Here is an 8,225-nt window from a genome sequence, read left to right as displayed (position 1 = left end):
GAAAGAAATTTCACCCGAGTTCAGGTCCTTTTAGAGAGCTTGGTGTTAGGGTTCAGCAAGCAATTGCTGGCTGCAGTTTAACACATTTCATTGTCTTAATGTTGGGTATGCATCAGTGTGTGCTTTCCAGTTCAGTTGAGATTATCCTTCCCAACCCAAAGCCTGAGTAATTGGACTCTGTGCAGGGAACTAAGCAGGGAATGGATATCCTTCCTTTCTCCATCTCCAACCCACAATGCGGGCTACAGGACTACAGCATGGCACTTCACAGACACTGTTCCAGCTTATAAGGGTCCCTGCCACTGTAACCATATAAGCATGGATCCAGTGGCCCCTCCTCTGGTCTACTTCTTCTGCATCAGGTACTGGACACAAGTGCAGGAGATAAGGAAGCACTACCTGCATACTATGCTCACAATCCCTACACAGCGCTACTAATGTGCCCATGTGAGGTACAAAGTCTTGCCCTCCTCTACTGAATGAATTGCATTCTTAGTAAGAATTATTCAGGTGGCCGGCAAAGGAAAGTAAAATTGAACTTCCCTCCCTCCCCATTTTTTTTTTTTTGTTATTTTGTACAAAGAAGACCTGAAATGTTGTAGGTTTTTGGTTTTTGCTTGTTATTTTTTTACATATTAGGAATTCAGACCCTGTCTGGGCATGGATATTTGATGATATCCGGACAACTAGTGAAAGAGCTGACAGCATGAGCCAAGAAACTTGAGCTATTGAGAGAGAAGGAATTTTTACTCAGACCATTTAAAACTGGTTTTTGCTTGTTTTCTTTAACAGCTATTTAACTGAAATAACTAATTAATATTTTGAATAAAGGAAGCCTTTATTAAATACTTGACACCTTCACCCTTTCAATTAAAATGTTAAAAGCCCACAGTAAACATCCCTTCTACTTCCTAGTGGTTCTCCCCCAAAAAATCAAGGACATATTTGTGATACTGGTAAGGTAAAAAAGAAAAAACTTCAAAAGATCATTTGAGAGCCCCTTTATATATCATTGAAAAGGCAAAAAGAGCACAAACCCAATTATACCAAAAGATCCTTTGCAGGTCACCTTTAAACAACTAGACAGGTGTGTCATAGAGAAAGAATAGTTTCCAAAATTGTGAATTAGACTACTAGTCAATCCCTAATTTTATAAAGAAAGGAAAATCTTTATTCAAAATGCAACATTCAAAATAAGCAGAAATTTAATTTGAGAAAACAAATAAATGTTCTAGGATATAGTTCAGAAAACACAATCCTGTTTCCATACAAGGATACACTAATAAGTTCAAATGAATATAAAATCAAAGCTGCTAGTATGTGGGGGGGGTCTCCCTAAATTTTGTGGGTTTCTGCACCAGCTGTCCTAGTCCCCCAAACTTGATCTTCATAGTCTACAGCTGCTGCAAGAACCACTCCATTTCACACCACCACCATGTAAAGTTAAAAAACAAGTCTCACAAATATCATCTTTGAGGGAAGATTTCTGCTTTAAAAGCACATAAACTAGTGAGCCTTACTTTAGAATGGAAAATCATTCCAGGTGCAAATCTCTTTAGACCTTGTTTGTGAATAATTTTTAAAAGCATCCTTTTTAATCATTTAAGAAGGGAAGCAATAAGTACCCAGAGATCCAACAAGCTGCCTGACATCCATCACTTCACTTCCCAAATGATTGCGTTTTGCTTTGGGAGATATTTACTACTGTACCTGCAACCACTTGAAAGTTGCCCTCACAATGCCTCTGTTTTTGAATCATTGGTCTAAGTCCTTTAGAAAACAAATCATCTATCAAAGAATGGAGCAGCCCATAACTACTTTGTGAAATATTCTCCTGTTCTCCACCATCTATTCCATGTGGTGGCGTTTTGGTATTATTGGCACTATTGTGCAGAAATGTGCACACTTAATTTCATGATGATTTTGTAGTTATGTATTGAGAAAGTGCCCCTCCTTCCCTCCCAACAGAAGTGTCTCAGAAGGCTTAAAATGTAACACAATCACTGTGGTTGCCTGGTGTGAAAAGGAAGCCACACTACAGGAAAAATTCATAGTTCCCTTGAATGCCATGAAACCAAGCTCCACGGTTGTACCCAAGGAAAATTTGTGACCGGGGCATGGCCAATGGGTCCATGAATTGTGTGGCTCAACTAACCACAAACATGTGGGAAGGTACCTTGCACCACTGCATCTTCTGCTGCAGCCGATATGTTCTAGCAGCAACCATGGCCCAGCTCCAGGGGTATGCCACATCCTGGGGTCAGGTCCCCCATACCAAACTCATCTTTTGGATTTAACACAATTATGGGTGAGAATTTCACCCCAAAACAAAACTGGAATTTTTGTGAAATACTGCATGGTTTTCTGTGCTCTTCAATCTTGGAGTCTAACTTTTCACATTAGATTCTTGCCTTCAGCATTTTGACTCTCTTGTATTTTCCTTTTTTAATAGAATTTGAGCTGATTTTTGTTTGAATAGTTTTACCCCCTTTTTAAAATGTTAACCTTAGTTCAGTGGATATTGTTAATTTTTTATTAATAATCTTTGATGGGTGCACAAAAGAGGTTCATTCATTTAAACTATCCAATAAGGAAACCATTACATAGGGGAACTAAAATCAACCAATCATGTTTGTTGCTGTCTAACTTCAAAATATTAGGTAGTTGTAGCCAAAAAGTGTGAATGGGCATAGCCTTTGTTTTAGATGAATTTTCTATGCATGGCAGTCAGCATTTATTTTCCTCTGTCACGAGTATTACTGAACAACATGGGCTGTTTGCAAAGTCAGTGATCTAGCAATTCATAGTTCAGGATTTTGAGTAGATCAGTCGTACTGGCAGTTCATGTTTTTCACACTGTCTCTTGCCACATCCCGATTTGGAGATGTGGGAATCCCATGTTTTAGAATGATTAGCTCCTTGTAGGTGGTATCATTGCATGGGCTAACAAGCTCCTTGCAGAACATATTCTACCCTAAGCCCCATAGCCTGCACCAAACATCAAGCCTCCCGGTTTTCCTGTTATGCTACTGCAACTTGCCAACACTCTCCACTAATTATTGGCAGCAAATCACAATACTGATTGCAGCAAGAGCTCCCTCTCCTACACGTTAAGGAACAGTGGAGATTAAAAAAATATAAATGTGGTCACTCATGCCTTTATCACGTTCCTAGTGTGCCCAACTTCTCACAACCAAGGTGCTGAGATGCAGAAGTTACCTCTGAACTTAGCTTAAAACTTCATCAGACAAGAGTAGATTTCATTTTCTTTCATGAGCCTACCAGCAGCTATACTGATATGTTTGCTTTGTTTTCTGAATTGCAAGTCATTTTATATTGAAAATGAATATGCTTATTGTGTGGCATTGAATGAAGTGTTGGAAAAGGCTGTTTATTATGTGCTAATACAGTCACTGCTTACCAGTTAGATATTTCAGGGGCTGAACTGCAGCCAAAAGTTATGTTCAAGAATCATCTTAATTTTAATGTTATACTCACATGAAAACGGGGCTGTTTCTCTTGCTATTTCTGGGTTTCATTGAATTTTAGGGAAAAGGGCAAATGGCACAATTGTTGTAATTGGAAAAGTGACTGTGATGGCAGCTAACTGACTGCTTTTCAGGTGCATCAAAACAACAGGATCCATTCTGTGACTCAGCTGATACACTTCCAGCTGTCTTGGTAAATCTATAGTGAATGAATAATTTTTATGTTCGAAAGGGATTTGCCATTCTATGGACATAGAAGATCACCCAGATGACCTGCCAAGAGAGGCAAAAATATAGCAATTAGTCTGTGATCATATGTAGCATTATTCATTTTAATGTGCCATTATATTTATACCTTCAATTTTTTTTAGCATTCTATGAACTTGAGGCAGTTCGGAGGAGAAAAATAAATCTCTCTCATGTATAGCAAAAACAATGTATAATTTACATTAAATGTAGACCACTACCATACCTTTTATTTCCTGTGCCTTTAACATATGTGAGTAGATAAACTTCCTCCCCTTTTCTTGGTGGTTTGATATCTTTACCTGCTGTCTAGTAACTCTGATGTCCTTCTTCAATATGGAAACATTTGACATAAGAACATTTGAGACTATTTGGGCTAGTGTGTATGTTTCACCCAGTGGGGCGTTACCCATTCAAGAATGTCATATTCTTCATAAGATCATAAAACACAAATTTGCTTTCTGCCATCTCCATCTGTGGGACTGCTCGTAAAGCAATTAGAAATATTGCTACACAAATGTCATTCTGTTTACCCAATACAGGCTCCATCCTGCATCTCTTGTTCACTCACAACTCCCATTCACCTGACAATTATTTGAGAAGGAGTTTGGAGAGTACAGAGAATGCAGAACGAGGACCTTCACAGGGGTGTATACTGGTGTAAGCCAGTGTCTTTTTGGCAACCAGAGAAATGTAGCATTTTGCCAACTTCTTTCTAGTGAAAACACTGAGCGTGCTTAGCACTTTAACAAGTTTCAGAGACACAAGTGTCAGACTGTATAATTGCATCTCATCTAATTTTGACACTTAACAACTAATATTTTATGAAGTATGAATCTCAATAGTATCTACATGCTTTGATTCTGATATACCAATCAACAGCAAAACTGAACGGTGAACAGCCAGGTTTACACACAAAAAATCACATTTTTTTTTAAAAAGGTTCCTTATTTTGATTTTGTTCACTATTTCTAGAACATTTTCAACATTAAAATATTTTTCTACCTGGTTATCTGAGGCTTATCTCTCTTCACCAACCAGAATAGTCTGCAGCCTTCTACACTATGACAGACAACAGAACTTCACATATATTGGCTTTGTACCTGCCTAATGCATTATTGAAATTTTCAGCAAAGCCATAAAGCCTTTTATTTTATATGAGTTTGTGTAATTAAATTAGAAACTTCAGGTGTAAAGGAGTCTCCCTATCCACCATTTTACTCTCATTCTCTCTGATTCCTGGGGGTTCATAGTTGCCTTTTTGAAGCTACAGAGTTATCTCTTTAAACCAGTGCAGTCTAAGAGCTGTGTTAGATTCTATTTATAGAGTATAGCATTTGACTGTGGAAGGTTCACTTTGGTAAGGAGGTGTAACATATGTCATTAGGGACATGGACACTTGGAAATAGGATTGGTAAGAAGACTAAAAACCAAGATGGTACAAGTAAAAATATAAAAATTTGGCATCAAAATCTGGTCTAGAATGGTTGGGGTTTTGTTTTGTTTTTAAACTTTTGTCCTTTATATGTTATTTTGCAGAAGAGGACTTTGGGGACTGTCAGACCACATGGGGAATTTTAGAAATATATCACTCAGCAATCATTTTATAAAGTTGAACTTCTAAATGCACTATGATTTATTACAAAACATATTTTCTTCTGCTTGCAGACATGGTGGTTCCATTTTGTGATAAGTTAAATTAAACAGTTAATTTGTTGCACTGCATAGCTGCATGAATTCATCAAGTGTACATATTTACCTGTGCTACATTATTTTGGGTTTTGTATTTGAATTTGCAGTATTGATTATTTTTGTATTTTACTTTGCCTCTGTTATTGGAATTGTAATAGACATAATTTATACATATGATTTTACAACTGTTTTGCAACCGAAAAGTCTTCTTTAAAGTTTAAAGTTTTATTGATGGAAACTCATTAAAAATGGTATAAGAATTATATTAACAATTGTTTTGTGTTTTAAGGCTCTCTGTACATAAATATTTGTCTATTTATCTGTTTAATGGTGCTTGTGTCTTGCAATTTTGGATACATTTTAGAATAAAGTTTCATTTTACAAGAATAAGTTGTATTTTCAAAAGCTATGTCAAAACAATATTTTTTCAAGAACAACTACAAGTATAGTTGTAAAATATGAATGTTTTCATTGTTTTTAATTTCAGGCACTCAAATATTTGTTTCAATAATATATGAGTGTTTACTGTTAACGCTGCATTACTATATGTTGTGGCAGCATTGAGTTATTTCAATAATTGTTAACCCATCACCCAAAAGAGCCATTGCCAAAATGTGTCCTGCAGTTGCTGAAGCCATCTGTAACAAAGGATTTTTAAGAGCCTTTCGTATGTATTGCATCGTGACTATCACTGCTTTTTGGCTGTAATTTTCCAAGGTTTAGTAGAACTCTGATCCAACCTTTATCTGTTTAGATATAGCACATTTTGAAAGGGGTTGTGCAGGTGGGCTTGAACTAAAACTCCAGATTAGAATATCCCTGAATTTTGAGGATGTTTAGGTTCAAACCAGAGGTTCAAACCTAGCCCCTAGTTCTCCAAAGAGTTAACCCAACCTCCTCCGCATCCCTTGGAATAACTTCTAACTGGGTGAAATTCTCATCTGGAGCCAAATGTTGCTGTTTGGGCCTATCACTGGTTTAACTGTGTAACTGTAAGACTAAGTACTGTTGCTCTGGCCAGACTTGTTTTTTAGCTCTAAGAAAAGGAGTACTTGTGGCATCTTAGAGACTAACCAATTTATTTGAGCATAAGCTTTCGTGAGCTACAGCTCACTTCATCGGATGCATACTGTGGAAAGTGTAGAAGATCTTTTTATACACACAAAGCATGAAAAAATGGGTGTTTACCACTACAAAAGGTTTTCTCTCCCCCCACCCCACTTTCCTGCTGGTAATAGCTTATCTAAAGTGATCACTCTCCTTACAATGTGTATGATAATCAAGGTGGGCCATTTCCAGCACAAATCTATTCAGGGGACACCATCACAGGGCCTAATAACATCAGCCACACTATCAGAGGCTCGTTCACTTGCACATCCACCAATGTGATATATGCCATCATGTGCCAGCAATGCCCCTCTGCCATGTACATTGGTCAAACTGGACAGTCTCTACGTAAAAGAATAAATGGACGCAAATCAGATGTCAAGAATTATAACATTCATAAACCAGTCGGAGAACACTTCAATCTCTCTGATCACGCGATTACAGACATGAAAGTTGCGATATTACAACAAAAAAACTTCAAAACCAGACTCCAGCGAGAGACTGTTGAATTGGAATTCATTTGCAAATTGGATACAATTAACTTAGGCTTGAATAGAGACTGGGAGTGGCTAAGTCATTATGCAAGGTAACCTATTTCCCCTTGTTTTTTCCTAACCCCCCTCCCCCCCAAGACGTTCTTGTTAAACCCTGGATTTGTGCTGGAAATGGCCCACCTTGATTATCATACACATTGTAAGGAGAGTGATCACTTTAGATAAACTATTACCAGCAGGAGAGTGGGGTGGGGGGAGAGAAAACCTTTTGTAGTGGTAAACACCCATTTTTTCATGCTTTGTGTGTATAAAAAGATCTTCTATACTTTCCACAGTATGCAACCAATGAAGTGAGCTGTAGCTCACGAAAGCTTATGCTCAAATAAATTGGTTAGTCTCTAAGGTGCCACAAGGACTCCTTTTCTTTTTGCGAATACAGACTAACACAGCTGTTACTCTGAAACTTTTCTAGCTCTAATGGCTTTATTTTACAGAAGATTTACCCACATCACACACAGAGCTCATCTTTTATTAACACGTTCCTAACTCCTCCTGCCACACTTTCTCTGAAAATACTCTACTGTGTCTTGTACTTCACAGCACTCCTGGGATATGCTATTGTGCAGTACAAAGCTCTTACAATCATGTTGCTTCAATTACAAAGTCATGTTATCAGGGGATGAAAATCTAATAGCTAGTACACTTTTTTTTTTTTAGCTGTATGTAAAATTGCACCTCTGTTTTTTGTTTAGTTTTTTTTCAGGTCTGTGCAGAAAGCTGCAAACTTATCAGGTGAGAATCATGTCTTGACATGTATAAACTTATAAAACTGCTTCTGAATGGCAATGACTTCCGAAATCTGTTAACCACAGTGTTAAGTCTTAATTTGCTTTAATTCACTACCAGTTCACGGTCCAAAATATCCAATTCCTCTAATTCCAAGGTCCAAAATATCCAATTCCTCTAAATCCACTTCTAACTCCACCACTGGCCACCTCTTGCAGTAGTCTTGACTTTGCCATGTTTAAGGCTCTCTTTTAATGATTCCAATATTTGAGTTCAGTAAATAGAAACACGGGCCTCTCAAACTGTGGTCCACAGAGTCCTCCTTGCTCACGTCTGCTAGCTCCACCCCTTTCTTCACACAACTGAGAGGAAGGATGGTACAGTGGCCCTACCCTGTGCCATAGGAGACTTG

The sequence above is a fragment of the Eretmochelys imbricata genome, chromosome 5, assembly GCF_965152235.1.
Source record: "Eretmochelys imbricata isolate rEreImb1 chromosome 5, rEreImb1.hap1, whole genome shotgun sequence".
In the NCBI taxonomy this organism is placed as follows: Eukaryota; Metazoa; Chordata; order Testudines; family Cheloniidae; genus Eretmochelys; species Eretmochelys imbricata.
Note: the sequence above shows the minus strand (reverse complement) of the source record.